Here is a 23,598-nt window from a genome sequence, read left to right on the forward strand (position 1 = left end):
CCCCAATTTGCATAATGCCCAAACAGATCCACAGATGATGTAATCTCTATTGCACTCCAACCTGCCCTTTCCCACCTGGACAAAAGGAACACCTATGTGAGAATGCTATTATTTGACGACAGCTCAGCGTTCAACAGCATAGTACCCTCAAAGCTCAATACTAAGCTAAGGAACCTGGGACCAAACACCTCCCTCGGCAATTGGATCCTGGACTTCCTGACGGGCCGCCGCCAGGTGGTGAGGGTAGGTAGCAACACATCCGCCACACTGATCCTCAACACTGGAGCCCCCCAGGGGTGCGTGCTCAGTCCCCTCATGTACTCCCTGTTCAACCACAACTGTGCGGCCAGACACAACTCCAACACCATCATTAAGTTTTCAGACGTGAGTGGTAGGCCTGATCACCGACAATGACGAGACAGCCTGTAGGGAGGAGGTCAGAGACCTTGCCAGGTGGTGCCAGATTAACAACCTATTCCTCAATGTAACCAAGACTAAGGAGATGATTGTGGACTAAGGGAAAAGGAGGACCGAGCACGCCCCCATTTTCATCGACAGGGCTTTAGTGGAGCAGGTTGAGAGCTTCAAGTTCCTTGGTGTCCACATCACCAACAAACTAGAATGGTCCAAACACACCAAGACAGTCGTGAAGAGGGCCCGATAAAGCCTATTCCCCCTCAGGAAACTAAAAAGATTTGGCATGGGTCCTCAGATCCTCAAAAGGTTCTACAGCTGCAACATCGAGGCAGTGATGCAACACTGGTTGCATCACTGCCTGGTATGGCAACTGCTCAGCCTCTTGCCCCCAGTGCATCACTGGGGGCAAGCTGCCTGCCATCCAGGACCTCTACACCAGGCGGTGTCAGAAAATTGTCAAAGACCCTAGCCACCCCAGCCACCCCAGTCATAGACTGTTATCTCTACTGCCACCATGGCAAGTGATACCGGAGTGCTAAGTCTAGGACAAAAAGGCTTCTCAATAGTTTTTACCCCCAAGCCATAGAGTCCTGAACAAGTAATTAAATGGCTACCCAGACTATTTGCCCCGCCAACCCCTCTTTTATGCTGCTGCTACTCTCTGTTTATCATATATGCATAGTAACTTTAACCACATCTACATGTACATACTGCCTCAATCAGCCTGACTAACCAGTGTATATACTAGTGTCATGACGTTGGCCTGGGGATAGGTTTATGACAGTCATAAATACCTCTTCCCCCCTTTTTCCTCTCTCTACCCTACTGATGTTACATTTGCAAACACATTGATTAACATAGAGATTCTGGGAACATCAGAAGGTGGGGGGAAATTAACTATATTCTGGTAATCCGACCAATTGAACATATGCGGTGGTACTGAATTTCAACGTCCTGCTACTCATGCCAGGAATATAAGATATGCATATTATTATTATTTGGATAGAAAACACTCTGAAGTTTCTAAAACTGTTTGAAGCATGTCTGTGAGTATAACATAACTTATGTAGCAGGCAAAACCCCGAGGACTAACCGTTCAGAATATTTATTTTTTTGGTCTTTGTCTGTTCACTGAGTTCTCATTGGCAAATTATATTTCTTAGGAAGCTGTTTTCAGTTCCTACCGCTTCCACTGGATGCCACCAGTCTTTGGAATTTGGTTGAGGATATTCATTTGTGCAATGAAGAAGTAGGCCATCTAGGAACTGGGTAACACTGTTGAGAGTGCGCAAGACGTGAAAAGTAGCGTTGGTTTGTTGTCTTCCTGTATTGAACACAGATAGACCCGTCTACAATTTGATCGATTAATGTTTAAAAATACCTAAAGTTGTATTGCAAAAGTAGTTTGAAATATTTTGGCAAAGTTTATAGGCAACTTTTGAAATATTTTGTAGTGACGTTGCATTTTTTGGAAGCTGTTTTTTTCTGGATCAAATGCGTCAAATAAATGGACATTTGCATATACTGTATATGGACGGAATTAATCGAACAAAAGGACCAATTGTGATGGTTATGGGAAATATTGGAGTGCCAACAAAAGAAGTTCGTCAAAGGTAATGCATGTTTTAGATCTTATTTCTGTGTTTTGTGTAGCGCCTGCAGGGTTGAAATATGCTACTCTTTGTTTACTATTGTGCTATCATCAAATAATAGCTTCTTATGCTTTCGCCGAAAAGCCTTTTTAAAATCTGACATTTTGGCTGGATTCACAAAGAGTGTAGCTTTAATTGAGTATCTTTTAATGAAAGTTTGATTTTTATATCAGTTTTTAAAATTTGCCGCGCTGCATTTTCCCTGTTTCCCTGTCATCTGAGACATTCTCATCAATGATAAGATGACATAAACTCTACAGTGGAAAGTCTACACATCAGAGTTATCGGATTCACATGGAATTGCTGTTCAATTTAAATGTTTGAATATGAAATTAATCATGATGGGATGAAATGTGATTTTAGCTTCTAAAATGTGAGAATTGGGTTTTCACAAGTGATTTAGGCCCGCCCACGTGAAGAGACATAGGTTGTAAACTATGAAACACACCCCTTTTCTCCCTCCTATATTAAAGCCTTGACGAAAATGTATCCTCCTGTTCCGAGGATGTGAGGACGACAGTCCGATGTCAGAATGGTTCAGATAATAACTACAGAACGAAGCCAACATCAGCATGAGCTTTGGTTGCGAATGGTGTGAACGTTGAACTCTTATTCACTACAGAAGTGATACCTCCTAGCCGTTGAGTTAGCAACAGCAGCTGCAAACGCAGGTTAGGAAGGAACAGACAGAGTATTCCGTCTACCACACAACGACATTACTACAATGTATCCAATTTGCCAGCAGAGACATTCTTCAAAGGACAAAGGACTCGGTTGGGCAACACGGCCTTCCATCTACCACCAACCTACCGAAGCGCAGCTCAAAGTAAATATTTATTGCATTTTCCTTTTTCAAATGTGCGGTAATTTAGAATGCGTAATATACTGTATTTATGATAGCACAGCTTCTCCCTGTGTCCCTCAGTCTTCCCGCTCTTTCACTCAAACCCAACCCCCGTTCTTTGTGTAACAAGCTGTCATATCTGTTCCACCCGCAAGGGACGTTTTCCTTTATGACGTAATTTGTAATCAAGTTATGATTAATTATGTGTATATGTATATCTATGTGATTAGCTACGTATTTAGTAAATAAATAATTAAACCCAAGTATGTATTGCTGATTCAACTTGTTAGCCAGGGTTCGTGCAGATAACCAAGAATTTACAACTTTCAGATGAGACTGAATTAAGGTGACGATTAATATTGACTGCTATTGATGTAAAATATTACTGGGTCTTTAAGAGTTTATTCGGAAGATAAAGCTCTATAAATATTATTTTGTGGTGCCCCGACTCTCTAGTTAATTACATTTACATGATTAGCTCAATCAGGCCATATTAAATTATTTTATAGAATAGCATGTCATATCACTTAATCCGGCATAGCCAAAGACACGACACTAGCCTTGCTAATGTTATAGCCTCGCTACTGTATATAGCCTTGCTAATGTTATAGCCTCGCTACTGTATATAGCCTTGCTAATGTTATAGCCTCGTACTGTATATAGCCTCGCTACCGTTATTTTATCACTGTCTTTTTACTGTTGTACTTACTTCTTCACATAATACCTTTTTATTTAATAGATTTTTTAAATGTTGAAATTGCACTGTTGGTTAGAGCCTATGAGTAAACATTTCACTACACCTGTTGTATTCGGCGCATGTGAGAAATAAACTTTGATTTGAGGAGTGGCTTCAGGACAAGTCTCTGAATGTCCTTGTGTGGCCCAGCGAGAGCCCATACTTGAATACGATCGAACATCTCTGGAGAGACCTAAAAATAGCTGTGCAGCGACGCTCCCCATCCAACCTGACAGAGCTTGAGAGGATCTGCAGAGCAGAATGTGAGAAATTCCCCAAATACAGGTGTACAAAGCTTATGGCGTCATACCCTAGAAGACTTGAGACTGTAATCGCTGCCAAAGGTGCTTCAACAAAGTACTGAGTAAACGGATGGAATATTTATGTAAATGTAATATTTCCCGAACACTTCTCTCTTCCGGATCCTTAGTCTGGGACCCAGGCCCTAACACTTTTACATTTACATTACATTACATTTAAGTCATTTAGCAGACGCTCTTATCCAGAGCGACTTACAAATTGGTGCATTCACCTTATGACATCCAGTGGAACAGTCACTTTACAATAGTGCATCTAAATCTTAAAGGGGGGGTGAGAGGGAATACTTATCCTATCCTAGGTATTCCTTGAAGAGGTGGGGTTTCAGGTGTCTCCGGAAGGTGGTGATTGACTCCGCTGTCCTGGCGTCGTGAGGGAGTTTGTTCCACCATTGGGGGGCCAGAGCAGCGAACAGTTTTGACTGGGCTGAGCGGGAGCTGTACTTCCTCAGTGGTAGGGAGGCGAGCAGGCCAGAGGTGGATGAACGCAGTGCCCTTGTTTGGGTGTAGGGCCTGATCAGAGCCTGGAGGTACTGAGGTGCCGTTCCCCTCACAGCTCCGTAGGCAAGCACCATGGTCTTGTAGCGGATGCGAGCTTCAACTGGAAGCCAGTGGAGAGAAAGGAGGAGCGGGGTGACGTGAGAGAACTTGGGAAGGTTGAACACCAGACGGGCTGCGGCGTTCTGGATGAGTTGAAGGGGTTTAATGGCACAGGCAGGGAGCCCAGCCAACAGCGAGTTGCAGTAATCCAGACGGGAGATGACAAGTGCCTGGATTAGGACCTGCGCCGCTTCCTGTGTGAGGCAGGGTCGTACTCTGCGGATGTTGTAGAGCATGAACCTACAGGAACGGGCCACCGCCTTGATGTTGGTTGAGAACGACAGGGTGTTGTCCAGGATCACACCAAGGTTCTTAGCGCTCTGGGAGGAGGACACAATGGAGTTGTCAACCGTGATGGCGAGATCATGGAACGGGCAGTCCTTCCCCGGGAGGAAGAGCAGCTCCGTTTTGCCGAGGTTCAGCTTGAGGTGGTGATCCGTCATCCACACTGATATGTCTGCCAGACATGCAGAGATGCGATTCGCCACCTGGTCATCAGAAGGGGGAAAGGAGAAGATTAGTTGTGTGTCGTCTGCATAGCAATGATAGGAGAGACCATGTGAGGTTATGACAGAGCCAAGTGACTTGGTGTATAGCGAGAATAGGAGAGGGCCTAGAACAGAGCCCTGGGGGACACCAGTGGTGAGAGCGTGTGGTGAGGAGACAGATTCTCGCCACGCCACCTGGTAGGAGCGACCTGTCAGGTAGGACGCAATCCAAGCGTGGGCCGCGCCGGAGATGCCCAACTCGGAGAGGGTGGAGAGGAGGATCTGATGGTTCACAGTATCGAAGGCAGCCGATAGATCTAGAAGGATGAGAGCAGAGGAGAGAGAGTTAGCTTTAGCAGTGCGGAGCGCCTCCGTGATACAGAGGAGAGCAGTCTCAGTTGAATGACTAGTCTTGAAACCTGACTGATTTGGATCAAGAAGGTCATTCAGAGAGAGATAGCGGGAGAGCTGGCCAAGGACGGCACGTTCAAGAGTTTTGGAGAGAAAAGAAAGAAGGGATACTGGTCTGTAATTGTTGACATCGGAGGGATCGAGTGTAGGTTTTTTCAGAAGGGGTGCAACTCTCGCTCTCTTGAAGACGGAAGGGACGTAGCCAGCGGTCAGGGATGAGTTGATGAGCGAGGTGAGGTAAGGGAGAAGGTCTCCGGAAATGGTCTGGAGAAGAGGGGAGGGGATAGGGTCAAGCGGGCAGGTTGTTGGGCGGCCGGCCGTCACAAGACGTGAGATTTTATCTGGAGAGAGAGGGGAGAAAGAGGTCAGAGCACAGGGTAGGGCAGTGTGTACAGAACCAGCGGTGTCGTTTGACTTAGCAAACGAGGATCGGATGTCGTCGACCTTCTTTTCAAAATGGTTGACGAAGTCGTCTGCAGAGAGGGAGGGAGGGGGGAGGAGGATTCAGGAGGGAGGAGAAGGTGGCAAAGAGCTTCCTAGGGTTAGAGGCAGATGCTTGGAATTTAGCGTGGTAGAAAGTGGCTTTAGCAGCAGAGACAGAGGAGGAAAATGTAGAGAGGAGGGAGTGAAAGGATGCCAGGTCCGCAGGGAGGCGAGTTTTCCTCCATTTCCGCTCGGCTGCCCGGAGCCCTGTTCTGTGAGCTCGCAATGAGTCATCGAGCCACGGAGCGGGAGGGGAGGACCGAGCCGGCCTGGAGGATAGGGGACATAGAGAGTCAAAGGATGCAGAGAGGGTGGAGAGGAGGGTTGAGGAGGCAGAATCAGGAGATAGGTTGGAGAAGGTTTGAGCGGAGGGAAGAGATGATAGGATGGAAGAGGAGAGAGTAGCGGGGGAGAGAGAGCGAAGGTTGGGACGGCGCGATACCATCCGAGTAGGGGCAGTGTGGGAGGTGTTGGATGAGAGCGAGAGGGAAAAGGATACAAGGTAGTGGTCGGAGACTTGGAGGGGAGTTGCAATGAGGTTAGTGGAAGAACAGCATCTAGTAAAGATGAGGTCGAGCGTATTGCCTGCCTTGTGAGTAGGGGGAAGGTGAGAGGGTGAGGTCAAAAGAGGAGAGGAGTGGAAAGAAGGAGGCAGAGAGGAATGAGTCAAAGGTAGACGTGGGGAGGTTAAAGTCGCCCAGAACTGTGAGAGGTGAGCCGTCCTCAGGAAAGGAGCTTATCAAGGCATCAAGCTCATTGATGAACTCTCCGAGGGAACCTGGAGGGCGATAAATGATAAGGATGTTAAGCTTGAAAGGGCTGGTAACTGTGACAGCATGGAATTCAAAGGAGGCGATAGACAGATGGGTAAGGGGAGAAAGAGAGAATGACCACTTGGGAGAGATGAGGATCCCGGTGCCACCACCCCGCTGACCAGAAGCTCTCGGGGTGTGCGAGAACACGTGGGCGGACGAAGAGAGAGCAGTAGGAGTAGCAGTGTTGTCTGTGGTGATCCATGTTTCTGTTAGTGCCAAGAAGTCGAGGGACTGGAGGGAGGCATAGGCTGAGATGAACTCTGCCTTGTTGACCGCAGATCGGCAGTTCCAGAGGCTACCGGAGACCTGGAACTCCACGTGGGTCGTGCGCGCTGGGACCACCAGATTAGGGTGGCCGCGGCCACGCGGTGTGGAGTGTTTGTATGGTCTGTGCAGAGAGGAGAGAACAGGGATAAACAGACACATAGTTGACAGGCTACAGAAGAGGCTACGCTAATGCAAAGGAGATTGGAATGACAAGTGGACTACACGTCTCGAATGTTCAGAAAGTTAAGCTACGTAGCAAGAATCTTATTGACTAAAATGATACAGTACTGCTGAAGTAGGCTAGCTGGCAGTGGGTGCGTTGTTGACACTACACTAATCAAGTCGTTCCGTTGAGTGTAATAGTTTCTGCAGTGCTGCTATTCGGGGGCTAGCTGGCTAGCTAGTAGTGTTGTTTACGTTACGTTGCGTTAAAAGAACGACAATACACTTCTCTCTTCCGGCTCCTTGCTCTTAGAGGGCTAGAGGGGATAAGGTGTGAGCTCCCTCTAACAGGTACCACTGTGCTGGTCACACACACACACACACACACACACACACACACACACACACACACACACACACACACACACACACACACACACACACACACACACACACACACACACACACACACACACACACACACACACACACACAAGGGATCCCGCCTGTGCTCGCTCAGCCCTCAGCCTGGCTCCAGCTGTAGCGTCGGTAGGCCCCATCAGCCATCTGTCCCTGACCAACAGAGATCAAGACGGCCACACTGTCATTGGAGCAGGGTGCACACACACATACACACACACACACGCACACACACACACACACTGGGATGAGCAGGGATGAGGTCAAATGGGGGGAAGGGGTAGTCATGCAGGCAGTTGTTTTCTACCATACCTAGCTACGGCGTCCCATTTCCTGGGTTTTTGGGTGACAAGGCAGGCATCATGTTCCCCTTGGTTGGTGTGGTGCTTGTGGCCCCTCTCCCTCACACTCTCTTTCTGTCTCTAGCTGTCCTATTTATGATAATGAGCCATCTGCCCTCCCTGATCACAGCCGCCCAAACCTGGGAGGGAGGGGGTAGGGGAGCGGGGTGGGGAGACATCTCTGACAGACTCCTGGCGGGACACAGAGACAAAGACCCCTCCACTGCCTCTTGTATTTGTTTCTGTCTACCATCCTGTAGGTTCACTCCAACCCTGTTTCTGGAGAGCTACCATCCTGTAGGTTCACTCCAACCCTGTTTCTGGAGAGCTACCCTCCTGTAGGTTCACTCCAGTCCTGTTCCTGAAGAGCTACCATCTTGTAGGTTCACTCCAGTCCTGTTTCTGGAGAGCTACCATTCTGTAGGTTCCCTCCAACTCTGTTCCTGAAGAGTTACCCTCCTGTAGGTTCACTCCAACACTGTTCCTGGAGAGCTACCGTCCTGTAGGTTTTCACTCCAACCCTAATCTTGCGCACTTGATTCTAATAATTAGCTGGTTGATAAACTGATTCAGGTTAGTTACAACTGGGGTTTGAATGAAAACCTACCGCAGGGTAGCTTCAGACATCAGTGAGGACCTCTGTGGATTACCCTGAGGATGAAAGTGAGGATGACAAGCTAAGTATCTTATCTCCAGGTTATGGATGTGTCACTGCAACCTTAAAGGTCCTCAATGATGTCACCATTGCCCTTGATTATAAGCAATGTTGTGCTGCTATTTTTATTGACTTGGCTAAAGCTTTTGATACAGTAGACCATTTCATTTTTGTGGGCCGGCTAAGGAGTATTGTTGTCTCTGAGGGGTCTTTGGCCTGGTTTGCAAACTACCTCTCTCAAAGAGTGCAGTGTATAAAGTCACAACATCTGCTGTCTCAGCCACTGCCTGTCACCAAGGGAGTACCCAAGGATTGATTGCAGGGTCATTGCAGAGATTTTGCTAGAGAGCTTTTGCTAGAGATTTTGCTGGGAGTTCATTTTGTTTTTTTCACCTTTATTTAACCAGGTAGGCTAGTTGAGAACAGGTTCTCATTTGCAACTGCGACCTGGCCAAGATAAAGCATAGCAGTGTGAACAGACAACACAGAGTTACACATGGAGTAAACAATTAACAAGTCAATAACACAGTAGAGAAAAAAGGGGAGTCTATATACAATGTGTGCAAAAGGCATGAGGAGGTAGGCGAATAATTACAATATTGCAGATTAACACTGGAGTGATAAATGATCAGATGATCATGTACAGGTAGAGATATTGGTGTGCAAAAGAGCAGAAAAGTAAATAAATAAAAACTGTGGGGATGAGGTAGGTGAAAATGGGTGGGCTATTTACCAATAGATTATGTACAGCTGCAGCAATCGGTTAGCTGCTCAGATAGCTGATGTTTGAAGTTGGTGAGGGAGATAAAAGTCTCCAACTTCAGCGATTTTTGCAATTCGTTCCAGTCACAGGCAGCAGAGTACTGGAACGAAAGGCGGCCGAATGAGGTGTTGGCTTTAGGGATGATCAATGAGATACACCTGCTGGAGCGCGTGCTACGGATGGGTGTTGCCATCGTGACCAGTGAGCTGAGATAAGGCGGAGCTTTGCCTAGCATGGCCTTGTAGATGACCTGGAGCCAGTGGGTCTGGCGACGAATATGTAGCGAGGGCCAGCCGACTAGAACGTACAAGTCGCAGTGGTGGGTAGTATAAGGTGCTTTAGTGACAAAACGGATGGCACTGTGATAAACTGCATCCAGTTTGCTGAGAAGAGTGTAGGAAGCAATTTTGTAGATGACCGAAAGAAAGCAGACTCTTGATTTGATTTTCGATTGGAGATGTTTGATATGGGTCTGGAAGGAGATTTTGCAGTCTAGCCAGACACCTAGGTACTTATAGGTGTCCACATATTCAAGGTCGGAACCATCCAGTGTGTGATGCTAGTCGGGCAAGCGGGTGCAGGCAGCGATCGGTTGAAAAGCATGCATTTGGTTTTACTAGCGTTTAAGAGCAGTTGGAGGCCACGGAAGGAGTGTTGTATGGCATTGAAGCTCGATTGGAGGTTAGATAGCACAGTGTCCAATGACGGGCCGAAAGTGTACAGAATGGTGTCGTCTGCGTAGAGGTTGATCAGGGAATCGCCTGCAGCAAGAGCAACATCATTGATATACACAAAGAAAAGAGTCGGCCGAGAATTGAACCCTGTGGAACCCCCACAGAGACTGCCAGAGGACAGGACAACATGCCCTCCGATTTGACACACTGAACTCTGTCTGCAAAGTAATTGGTGAACCAGGCAAGGCAGTCATCCGAAAAACCGAGGCTACTGAGTCTGCCGATAAGTATATGGTGATTGACAGAGTCGAAAGCCTTGGCAAGGTCGATGAAGACGGCTGCACAGTACTGTCTTTTATCGATGGTGGTTATGATGTCGTTTAGTACCTTGAGTGTGGCTGAGGTGCACCCGTGACCGGCTCGGAAACCAGATTGCATAGCGGAGAAGGTACGGTGGGATTCGAGATGGTCAGTGACCTGTTTGTTGACTTGGCTTTCGAAGACCTTAGATAGGCAGGGCAGAATGGATATAGGTCTGTAACAGTTTGGGTCCAGGGTGTCTCCCCCTTTGAAGAGGGGGATGACTGCGGCAGCTTTCCAATCCTTGGGGATCTCAGACGATATGAAAGAGAGATTGAACAGGCTGGTAATAGGAGTTGCGACAATGGCGGCGGATAGTTTCAGAAATAGAGGGTCCAGATTGTCAAGCCCAGCTGATTTATACGGTTCCAGGTTTTGCAGCTCTTTCAGAACATCTGCTATCTGGATTTGGTTAAAGGAGAACCTGGAGAGGCTTGGGCGAGGAGCTGCGGGGGGGCCGGAGCTGTTGGCCGAGGTAGGAGTAGCCAGGCGGAAGGCATGGCCAGCCGTTGAGAAATGCTTGTTGAAGTTGTCGATAATCATGGATTTGTCGGTGGTGACCGTGTTCCCTAGCCTCAGTGCAGTGGGCAGCTGGGAGGTGGTGCTCTTGTTCTCCATGGACTTCACAGTGTCCCAGAACTTTTTGGAGTTGGAGCTACAGGATGCAAACTTCTGCCTGAAGAAGCTGGCCTTAGCTTTCCTGACTGACTGCGTGTATTGGTTCCTGACTTCCCTGAACAGTTGCATATCGCGGGGACTGTTCGATGCTATTGCAGTCCGCCACAGGATGTTTTTGTGCTGGTCGAGGGCAGTCAGGTCTGGAGTGAACCAAGGGCTGTATCTGTTCTTAGTTCTGCATTTTTTGAACGGAGCATGCTTATCTAATATGGTGAGGATGTTACTCTTAAAGAATGACCAGTCATCCTCAACTGACGGGATGAGGTCAATGTCCTTCCAGGATACCCGGGCCAGGTCGATTAGAAAGGCCTGCTCACAGAAGTGTTTTAGGGAGCGTTTGACAGTGATGAGGGGTGGTCGTTTGACTGCGGTACCGTAGCGGATACAGGCAATGAGGCAGTGGTCGCTGAGATCCTGGTTGAAAACAGCGGAGGTGTATTTTGCTGAGAGTTGGTATGTTTTGTGTGTCACGCCTTGGTCATTGTATTTTGTGTTTTTTGTTATATGTTTGGGTAGGCCAGGGTGTGACATGGGTTTATATGTTGTTTTCGTATTGGGGTTTGTATTATTTGGGATCGCGGCTGATTAGGGGTGTTGTTAGGCTTGGCTGCCTGAGGCGATTCTCCATCAGAGTCAGGTGCTTATCGTTGTCTCTGATTGGGAACCGTATTTAGGGAGCCATAGTTTCGCTTTGTATTTCGTGGGTGATTGTACCTGTCTCTGTGTTGTAGTCACCAGATAGGATGTAATTAGTTTCACGTTCCGTTCTGTTGTTTTTGTATTTAGTTTCAATTATTTCATGTACCGCGTTTTTCATTCATTAAAGTCATGAGTAACCAACACGCTGCATTTCGGTCCGACTTTCAACAGACGAACGCCGTTACAGAATCACCCACCACTCACGGACCGAGCAGTGTGTAAACTGGCTGCGCCAGCAACAGCTTCAGGAGCGAAAGGAGGACGTTATGGACGGTAGAGGCATGGATTATACGACGTGGGAAGAAATCGACAGGTGGGCGGCCGACCCAGAGAGAGTGCAGGAGCCCGCCTGGGATTCGCTTCAGCAGTGCGAAGAGGGCTACAGGCGAATGGAGTCAAAAAGGAAAACACGGCGACGCAGAGCGAAAACCGAAAGTAACCCCCAATTATTTATTGGGGGAGGGCGCAGAGAGAGAGTGGCTGAGTCAGGGTTCAGACCTGAGCCAACTCTCCCTGTTAATCGTGAAGAGCAGTTGCAGTGGGAGAGGCTGCACCACTTGGAGAATTGGACATGGGAGGAGGAATTAGATGGTAAAGGACCCTGGGCTCAGCCTGGAGAATATCGCCGTCCCAAGGAAGAAATAGAAGTGAATAAAGAGGAGAGGCGCTGGTATGAGGAGGCAGCACTGCGACGCGGTTGGAAGCCTGAAAACAGCCCCCCAAAATTATTGGGGGGTGGCTAGAAGGGAGTATGGTTATGCCAGGTAGGAGACCTGCGCAAACTCCCTGTGCTCACCGTTGGGCTAGAGAGACCGGGCAGGCACCGTGGTATGCTATGGAGCGCACGATGTTTCCAGTGCGGGTGCAGAGCCAGGTGCAGCACATACCAGCCCTTCCTATTGGCCGGGCTAGAGTGGGCATCGAGCCAGGTAAGCTTGGGCAGGCTCGGTGCTCAAGAGCTCCAGTGCGCCTGCACGGTCCGGTCTATCCAGAGCCACCTCCACACACCAGTCCTCCGGTAGCAGCTCCCCGCAACAGGCTTCCTGTGCGTGTCCTCGATCCAGTACCACCAGTTCCAGCACCACGCACCAGGCCTTCAGTGCGCCTCGCCTGTTCAGCGCAGCCAGAGCCTTTCTCCTCTCCTGCGCTGCCGGAGTCTCCCGTCTGCCCAGCGCCGCCAGTGCTCCCAGTCTGCCCAGCGCCGCCAGTGCTCCCAGTCTGCCCAGCGCTCCCAGTCTGCCCAGCGCCGCCAGTGCTCCCAGTCAGCCCAGCGCTGCCAGACAACCAGTCTCTTCCAGATCTGCCAGACAACCAGTCTCTTCCAGATCTGCCAGACAACCAGTCTCTTCCAGATCTGAGATGCCCCTGTGTCGATTATGGCCTTCCCTCTCCAGTTCCTAACAGTCAGAGGAACCAATAGTTGTTGCGGAATAGGAATAAGACCGCTAGCTGTGCTGTCTAAAGGCTTCATGGTGGGCATTAAGGCTGACCCAATTGTATGCAAGCCACCACGCCTGTGTAGACTTTCAGTCTGTCCTTTCTGACCTTTTCCTGAATCCTGACGCTGGACATAGAGCGGGCAAGAATCTGGAGGATGTTGGACTTTACACCTCCAACACATAACCGGACTTTTGTCCTGGATCTTGGGTACAAATATCTGAGACTGTTTAGCCCCAGGAGAGTACTGGGATGAGGGAACGGTGTTTTTAGTTTGGAGGTGGTGCTTCCAGTCCTTCTCAAACTGAGTCCCAAGACGCACCAGATCATCCACATTTTGCACAGGGGTAACCCAAACACGAATACCTCATACAATAATACTAATACTAATAATGGCAGAGCAATTCAACAGCATCTTCATACAAGAACGAACCCAGTCATCAACATAGGATTTGCAATAATCTGTATTATTTTCTAGTGGATGAGTGGGTATGAATGTGGGGGGTGTTCATCGACACAACAAAGGCCTTAAAAATGTCCACAGTCTTCTCGGCCACATGTCATTAGTACACCCACCTCAATACAGTTCACATAATATACAACTTGCAAGTAACCTACTAAAATGTCCATCCAAATACTTCTGGCAGGGAAATAATAGTCCAGCTCTAATGAACTTCAATGGGCAGTGCATTTAACAAATAGAGAGTCTGTTGCAGGGTAAAGCACTGGAATGAGAGCAAAGAGAAAGAGAGAAAAAGAGAAATCTTAGCTGTGGTCTTCAGGCCTGCCGGTGTCTGACTGTCCGATGGTTTGTTGGTTTGTTTGTTAAAGCTTCGCAACAATGTTGCTACTAATCCATGCAATCCATAACGGGCGCGGTCCCAAACAAAAACAACCACGATCTAAAGTGATCACACCGATAATTGAGTTAAATACTTTATAAACTACAAACGCTGAAAACAAACAAAACTTCTGCAGCACACACAATCAAACTGTCAAATCAAATCAAATCAAATCAAATCAAATTTTATTTGTCAATGAGTGTTAATGCGTAAATGCGCGCCACCCAAGAGCTCCTTCCCAAACAGCTGAAAAAGCTCTCTTTATTTCCTCATTCCTTACTGCTCATGCCCTCTTAAAGTGGCAGCGCACGGTGAAGGCTCCGAGCAGATTTCGCCACAACACTTACTGACAGTTGTGGGTGCTTTGTGTGATGTATTGTTGTCTCTATTTTCTTGCCCTTTGTGCTGTTGTCTGTGTCTAATAATGTTTGTTCCATGTGTTGTGCTGCTGCCATATTGTGTTGATACCATGCTGTGTTGACATGTGTTTCTGCCTTGCTATGTTGTTGTCCTAGGTCTCTCTTTATGTAGTGTTGTGGTGTCTCTCTTGTCGTGATGTGTGTTTTTTCCTATATATATATATATATATATATATATATATATATATATATATATATATTTTCTTCTTCTATTTTTACCCCGTCTCTGCAAGATGCCTTTTGGTAGGCCATCAACTGACTTGTCTAGTTAAAGACGTGAAATATATATATATATATATATATATTTTTAAGAGAAACTCATCATGGACTCACTCTCTCTTTGAACATGTTGTTAAATGCTGCTGAACATTGTTAGTGGCAACCAAACACTCGGTCGACAGCAATTTAACTGAGCTAGTATGTGATCGTAAAGGTTAGTAACGTGGTAGTAACGTCTGATAGTATCGTGGTGTATAGAGGCTTGTTTTCCTATAAAACAGAAATGAGTTACCTTCATTTGGCCATTCTTATGGGGTAAATGAATGGGGAAAGAATATGGTTTTGGGATACACACATGAAATAAGGTCTGAGGTTAACACAGGCTTAGGAGGCCTTATGGGTTTTGTTCTCTGAGATAATATCAGTCAGTTAACATGACCTTCATTTGTTCCCAGGGGGGAAGGGGAAGGCACCTAGGGAGTGCTCAGGCAAGAGGCCCGCGGGCATACATATACCCGTAGCATATTCGCTGTCAAGGCACACTAGGTAAGACCTGGGCGGACCACCCCCTGTATTTTGGTTAGGGCACCAGTAAGATAGGAGAGGGGGGGCTTTGAGATTTACTTTCTTTGCTTTGGTTCCGTCCAGCTCCTTTTCCCCATATTACCGTGTGAAGGAATAAAGTCCTTGTAAACGGTACCACATTCTGCCTGTTGTCATTCTTACTTGCACCTACAGTCCATACCTTTTTCACTTCACGGAGAGTTTAGTTGTAGCAGGGTGTTGCGTTCCCTCTTCATAGAGGCGTGTGTAACAATGGGTTTAAATGTTGTGTTTCGTATTGGGGATTTGTAGTTATTGGGATTGCGGCTGAGTAGGGGTGTAGCATAGGTTTGGCTGCCTGAGGCGGTTCTCAATCAGAGTCAGTTGATTCTCGTTGTCTCTGATTGGGAACCATATTTAGGTAGCCGGGGTTTCACTGTATTTCGTGGGTGATTGTTCCTGTCTCCGTGTTAGTATTCACCAGATAGGCTGTAATAGGTTTCTTGTTTCGTTTTGTTTTGTATATTTATTAAGTTATTTCATGTATCGCTCTTCTACATTAAAGACATGAGTAACCACCACGCTGCATTTCGGTCCGACTCTCTTTCGAAAAACGAACGCCTTTATAGAATCACCCACCACACACGGACCGAGTGGCATGGTAACAGGCAGCGACAGCATGAGCAGCGAAAGGAGGATGAATTATTCGGAGAATGGACATGGGAAGACATGTTGGATGGCAAAGGTTGTTACACTTGGGAGGAGATACTGGCCGGAAGAGATTGCCTCCCATGGGAACAGGTGGAGGCACTTAGGAGAGCAGAGGCAGCAGGAGATAGGAGCCGACGATACGAGGGAACACGGTTGGCAAGGAAGCCCGAAAAGCAGCCCCAAAAATGTATTGGGGGGGCTCAGGGGGCTTACAGGGAGTATGGCTATGCCAGGTAGGAGACCTGCGCAAACTCCCTGTGCTTTACCGGAGGGCTAGAGAGACCGGGCAGGCACCGTGTTATGCTATGGAGCGGGTGCATAGCCCAGTGCGGTTCATACCAGCTCTTCGTATTGGCCGGGCTAGAGTGGGCATCGAGCCAGGTGAGGTTGGGCAGGCTCGGTGCTCAAGAGCTCCAGTGTGCCTGCACGGTCCGGTCTATCCAGAGCCACCTCCACACACCAGTCCTCCGGTAGCAGCTCCCCGCACCAGGCTTCCTGTGCGTGTCCTCGGCCCAGTACCACCAGTGCCAGCACCACGCATCAGGCCTACAGTGCGCCTCGCCTCTCCTGCACTGCCGGAGCTTCCCGCCTGTTCAGCGCTATCAGAGCCTTTCTCCTCTCCTGCGCTACCGGAGTCTCCCGCCTGTTCAGCGCAGCTAGAGCCTTCTTCCTCTACAGCGCTGCTGGAGTCTCCTGTCTGTTCAGCGCAGCCTGAGCTGTCAGCCTGCATGGTTCAGTCAAAGCTGTCAGCCTGCATGGAGCAGCCAGAGCTGTCAGCCTGCATGGAGCAGTCAGAGCTGTCAGTCTGAAATGAAGCAGCCAGAGCTGTCAGTCTGCATGAAGCAGCCAGAGCTGTCAGTCTGTATGAAGCAGCTGCAGAGCTGCCAGAGATGTCAGTCTGCAGCCTGAGCTGTCAGTTTGCAGCAGCCAGAGATGTGCCAGTCTGCTGGAGCAGCAGAGCTGGTCTGCATGGAGCAGCCTGAGCTGTCAATCTGCATGGAGCAGCCAGCGCTGCCATGGGAGCAGCCAGAGCTGCCAGTCTGCACAAGAGCTGCCAGTCTGCCAGTGGGAGCAGCCAGAGCTGTCAGTCTACATGAAGCAGCCAGAACTGTCAATCTGCATGGAGCAGCCTGAGCAGCTAGATCCGCCAGTCATCCATGATCTTCCAGATCTGCCAGTCAACCAGATTCTTCCAGATCTGCCAGTCAACCAGTCTCTTCCAGATCTGCCAGTCAACCAGTCTCTTCCAGATCTGCCAGTCAACCAGAATCTTCCAGATCCGCCAGCCAGCCAGGATCTACCGGAGCCTACTAAATGCCTGAGCTTCATCTCAGTACTGGGCTTCCTCTCAGTACTGGGCTTCTCCTCAGTACTGGGCTTCCCCTCAGTCCTGAGCTGCCCCTCAGTCCCGAGCTTCCCCTCAGTCCCGAGCTTCCCCTCAGTCACGGGCTGCCCCTCAGTCCCGGGCTGCCCCTCAGTCCCGAGCTGCCCCTCAGTCCCGAGCTGTCCCTCAGTCCCGAGCTGCCCCTCAGCCACGAGCTTCCCCTCAGTCCCGAGCTGCCCCTCAGTCCCGAGCTGCCCCTCAGTCCCGAGCTGCTCCTCAGTCCCGAGCTGCCCCTCAGTCACGAGCTGCCCCTCAGTTCTGTGGGGTTCTGGGTGAGGACTATTAGGCCATGGTCAGCGGCAAGGGTGGATTATCCCAGGACGCGAAGGGGAGGAACTATGACATTAATGGAGTGGGGTCCACGTCCCGAGCCGGAGCCGCCACCATGGACAGACGCCCACCCGGAACCCTCCATATGGGTTTGAGGTGCGTCCGGGAGTCTGCACCTTAGGGAGGGGGTTCTGTCATGCCTTGGTCATAGTATTTTGTGTTTTCGTTATATATTTGGTCAGGCCAGGGTGTGACATGGGTGTTACGTTCCCCAGTTTGTGTTGTAGTTTGTGTTTGTACATGTGTTTATTTCAGGAAATGTCTTCCTGAATTCCCTCAAGCAGCTGATTGGTCGACTCCAGGGCTAATTGGAGAGCTGACCCCGCCCCCTCGTCAAGATGCAGCTGTCTCCAATTACCCATTCCTTCAGAAGCTATATAAATGCCAGTGTTCTGTTCAGGAGGGAGAGATTTGCTGGGAGGTCATTGCAGAGATTTTGCTAGGGAGTTTTGCTGGGAGGTCATTGCAGAGATTTTGCTAGAGAGATTTTGCTAGAGATTTTGCTGGGAGTTCATTGCTGAGAGTTGGTATGTTTTGTGAGTTTGTTGCTCAGATAGAGCTTATTTGATGTCCTTTGTTTCTTAGTTTGTTTGTGAAAATGGTTGAATATTCTGTTTCATTTGTTCCCAGGGGGGAAGGGGAAGGCACCTAGGGAGTGCTTAGGCAAGAGGCCCGCGGGCATACATATACCCGTAGCATATTCGCTGTCTAGGCACACTAGGTAAGGCCTGGGTGTCATGTTTGTCATTTATTATCATGTCTTGTCCCTGTGCTCCCCATTCTATTCGTTTCCCTCTGCTGGTCTTATTAGGTTCTTTCCCTCTTTCTATCCCTCTCTCTCCCCCTCCCTCTCTCATCTCGCTCTCTCTTCTCTCTATCGTTCCGTTCCTGCTCCCAGCTGTTCCTATTCCCCTAATCATCATTTAGTCTTCCCACACCTGTTCCCGATCCTTTCCCCTGATTAGAGTCCCTATTTCTTCCTTTGTGTTCCGTTCCTGTCCTGTCGGTTCCTTGTTTAGAATTCACCGTGCTGTGATTGTGTATCGCCCTGTCCTGTCGTGTTTTTGCCTTCATCAGATGCTGCGTGTGAGCAGGTGTCTCTGTCAGCTACGGCCTGCGCCTACCCGAAGCGACCTGCAGTCTGTGGCCGCTTCTCCTGTTATTCCCCTCTACAGACTAGAGGATTTCTGTTATTCCCTGTTTGGACATTTCCTGTTAAGGATTCAGGATTTGTCGTTTTCTGTTTGGACTTGAATAAACTCTGTTTCTGTTAAGTCGCTTTTGGGTCCTCTTTCACCTGCATGACAGAAGGAACCGACCAAGGAATGGACCCAGCGACTTCAGACGCTCATTACACTGCCGTCGAGATCCAAGGAGCCATGCTCGGCAGACACGAGCAGGAATTGTCTGCTGCTCGCCATGCCGTGGAGAACCTGGCCGCTCAGGTTTCCGACCTCTCTGGACAGTTCCAGAGTCTACGTCTCGTGCCACCTGTTACTTCCTGGCCTGCCGAGCCTCCAGAACCTAGGGTTAATAACCCACCTTGCTACTCCGGGCAGCCCACTGAGTGCCGCTCCTTTCTCACGCAGTGTGAGATTGTGTTCTCTCTCAACCCAACACATACTCTAGAGAGAGCTCGGGTTGCTTACGTCATTTCACTCCTTACTGGCCGGGCTCGAGAATGGGGCACAGCTATCTGGGAGGCAAGGGCTGATTGCTCTAACAAGTTCCAGAACTTTAAAGAGGAGATGATTCGGGTTTTTGACCGTTCAGTTTTTTGGTGGGGAGGCTTCTAGGGCCCTGGCTTCCTTATGCCAAGGTGAACGGTCCATAACGGATTATTCTATTGAGTTTCGCACTCTTGCTGCCTCTAGTGAGTGGAACGAGCCGGCGCTGCTCGCTCGTTTTCTGGAGGGACTCCACGCAGTGGTTAAGGATGAGATTCTCTCCCGGGAGGTTCCTTCAGATGTGGACTCTTTGATTGCTCTCGCCATCCGCATAGAACGACGGGTAGATCTTCGTCACCGGGCTCGTGGAAGAGAGCTCGCATCAACGGTGTTTCCCTGCTCCGCATCGCAACCATCTCCCTCCTCTGGCTTTGAGACTGAGCCCATGCAGCTGGGAGGGATTCGCATCTCGACTAAGGAGAGGGAACGGAGGATCACCAACCGCCTGTGCCTCTATTGCGGAGTTGCTGGACATTTTGTTAATTCATGTCCAGTAAAAGCCAGAGCTCATCTGTAAGCGGAGGGCTACAGGTGAGCGCAACTACTCAAGTCTCTCCATCAAGATCCTGTACTACTTTGTCGGTCCATCTACGCTGGACCGGTTCGGGTGCTACATGTAGTGCCTTGATAGACTCTGGGGCTGAGGGTTGTTTCATGGACGAAGCATGGGTTCGGAAACATGACATTCCTTTCAGAGAGTTAGAGAAGCCTACGCCCATGTTCGCCTTAGATGGTAGTCATCTTCCCAGTATCAGATTTGAGACACTACCTTTAACCCTCACAGTATCTGGTAACCACAGTGAGACTATTTCTTTTTGATTTTCCGTTCACCGTTTACACCTGTTTTTTGGGTCATCCCTGGCTAGTATGTCATAATCCTTCTATTAATTGGTCTAGTAATTCTATCCTATCCTGGAACGTTTCTTGTCATGTGAAGTGTTTAATGTCTGCCATCCCTCCCGTTTCTTCTGTTCCTACTTCTCAGGAGGAACCTGGCGATTTGACAGGAGTGCCGGAGGAATATCATGATCTGCGCACGGTCTTCAGTCGGTCCCGAGCCAACTCCCTTCCTCCTCACCGGTCGTATGATTGTAGTATTGATCTCCTTCCGGGGACCACTCCTCCTCGAGGTAGACTATACTCTCTGTCGGCTCCCGAACGTAAGGCTCTCGAGGATTATTTGTCTGTGTCTCTTGACGCCGGTACCATAGTGCCTTCTTCCTCTCCGGCCGGGGCGGGGTTCTTTTTTGTTAAGAAGAAGGACGGTACTCTGCGCCCCTGCGTGGATTATCGAGGCTGAATGACATAACGGTTAAGAATCGTTATCCGCTTCCCCTTATGTCATCAGCCTTCGAGATTCTGCAGGAGCCAGGTGCTTTACTAAGTTGGACCTTCGTAACGCTTACCATCTCGTGCGCATCAGAGAGGGGGACGAGTGGAAAACGGCGTTTAACACTCCGTTAGGGCATTTTGAGTACCGGGTTCTGCCGTTCGGTCTCGCCAATGCGCCAGCTGTTTTTCAGGCATTAGTTAATGATGTTCTGAGAGACATGCTGAACATCTTTGTTTTTGTCTATCTTGACGATATCCTGATTTTTTCTCCGTCACTCGAGATTCATGTTCAGCACGTTCGACGTGTTCTACAGCGCCTTTTAGAGAATTGTCTCTACGTAAAGGCTGAGAAGTGCTCTTTTCATGTCTCCTCCGTTACTTTTCTCGGTTCCGTTATTTCCGCTGAAGGCATTCAGATGGATTCCGCTAAGGTCCAAGCTGTCAGTGATTGGCCCGTTCCAAGGTCACGTGTCGAGTTGCAGCGCTTTTAGGTTTCGCTAATTTCTATCGGCGTTTCATTCGTAATTTCGGTCAAGTTGCTGCCCCTCTCACAGCTCTTACTTCTGTCAAGACGTGTTTTAAGTGGTCCGGTTCCGCCCAGGGAGCTTTTGATCTTCTAAAAGAACGTTTTACGTCCGCTCCTATCCTCGTTACTCCTGACGTCACTAGACAATTCATTGTCGAGGTTGACGCTTCAGAGGTAGGCGTGGGAGCCATTCTATCCCAGCGCTTCCAGTCTGACGATAAGGTTCATCCTTGCGCTTATTTTTCTCATCGCCTGTCGCCATCTGAGCGCAACTATGATGTGGGTAACCGTGAACTGCTCGCCATCCGCTTAGCCCTAGGCGAATGGCGACAGTGGTTGGAGGGGGCGACCGTTCCTTTTGTCGTTTGGACAGACCATAAGAACCTTGAGTACATCCGTTCTGCCAAACGACTTAATGCCCGTCAAGCTCGTTGGGCGTTGTTTTTCGCTCGTTTCGAGTTTGTGATTTCTTACCGTCCGGGTAGCAAGAACACCAAGCCTGATGCCTTATCCCGTCTGTTTAGTTCTTCTGTGGCTTCTACTGATCCCGAGGGGATTCTTCCTTATGGGCGTGTTGTCGGGTTAACAGTCTGGGGAATTGAAAGACAGGTTAAGCAAGCACTCACGCACACTGCGTCGCCGCGCCTTGTCCTAGTAACCTCCTTTTCGTTCCTGTTTCCACTCGTCTGGCTGTTCTTCAGTGGGCTCACTCTGCCAAGTTAGCTGGTCATCCCGGTGTTCGAGGCACTCTTGCGTCTATTCGCCAGCGCTTTTGGTGGCCGACTCAGGAGCGTGACACGCGCCGTTTCGTGGCTGCTTGTTCGGACTGCGCGCAGACTAAGTCGGGTAACTCTCCTCCTGCCGGTCGTCTCAGACCGCTCCCCATTCCTTCTCGACCATGGTCTCACATCGCCTTAGACTTCATTACCGGTCTGCCTTTGTCTGCGGGGAAGACTGTGATTCTTACGGTTGTCGATAGGTTCTCTAAGGCGGCACATTTCATTCCCCTCGCTAAACTTCCTTCCGCTAAGGAGACGGCACAAATCATTATTGAGAATGTATTCAGAATTCATGGCCTCCCGTTAGACGCCGTTTCAGACAGAGGCCCGCAATTCACGTCACAGTTTTGGAGGGAGTTCTGTCGTTTGATTGGTGCGTCCGTCAGTCTCTCTTCCGGGTTTCATCCCCAGTCTAACGGTCAAGCAGAGGGGCCAATCAGACGATTGGTCGCATACTACGCAGCCTTTCTTTCAGAAACCCTGCGTCTTGGGCAGAACAGCTCCCCTGGGCAGAATACGCTCACAATTCGCTTCCTTCGTCTGCTACCGGGTTATCTCCGTTTCAGAGTAGTCTGGGTTACCAGCCTCCTCTGTTCTCATCCCAGCTTGCCGAGTCCAGCGTTCCCTCCGCTCAAGCGTTTGTCCAACGTTGTGAGCGCACCTGGAGGAGGGTGAGGTCTGCACTTTGCCGTTACAGGGCACAGACGGTGAGAGCCGCCAATAAACGCAGGATTAAGAGTCCAAGGTATTGTTGCGGCCAGAGAGTGTGGCTTTCCACTCGCAACCTTCCTCTTACGACAGCTTCTCGTAAGTTGACTCCGCGGTTCATTGGTCCGTTCCGTGTCTCCCAGGTCGTCAATCCTGTCGCTGTGCGACTGCTTCTTCCGCGACATCTTCGTCGCGTCCATCCTGTCTTCCATGTCTCCTGTGTTAAGCCCTTTCTTCGCACCCCGTTCGTCTTCCCTCCCCCCTCCCGTCCTTGTCGAGAGCGCACCTATTTACAAGGTACATAAGATCATGGACATGCGTTCTCGGGGACGGGGTCACCAATACTTAGTGGATTGGGAGGGTTACGGTCCTGAGGAGAGGAGTTGGGTTCCGTCTCGGGACGTGCTGGACCGTTCACTCATCGATGATTTCCTCCGTTGCCGCCAGGATTCCTCCTCGAGTGCGCCAGGAGGCGCTCGGTGAGTGGGGGGTACTGTCATGTTTGTCATTTATTATCATGTCTTGTCCCTGTGCTCCCCATTCTATTCGTTTCCCTCTGCTGGTCTTATTAGGTTCTTTCCCTCTTTCTATCCCTCTCTCTCTCCCCTCCCTCTCTCACTCTCTCGCTCTCTCTTCTCTCTATCGTTCCGTTCCTGCTCCCAGCTGTTCCTATTCCCTAATCATCATTTAGTCTTCCCACACCTGTTCCCGATCCTTTCCCCTGATTAGAGTCCCTATTTCTTCCTTTGTGTTCCGTTCCTGTCCTGTCGGTTCCTTGTTTAGAATTCACCGTGCTGTGATTGTGTATCGCCCTGTCCTGTCGTGTTTTTGCCTTCATCAGATGCTGCGTGTGAGCAGG

The sequence above is a fragment of the Oncorhynchus gorbuscha genome, linkage group LG06 (assembly GCF_021184085.1).
Source record: "Oncorhynchus gorbuscha isolate QuinsamMale2020 ecotype Even-year linkage group LG06, OgorEven_v1.0, whole genome shotgun sequence".
Lineage (NCBI taxonomy): Eukaryota > Metazoa > Chordata > Actinopteri > Salmoniformes > Salmonidae > Oncorhynchus > Oncorhynchus gorbuscha.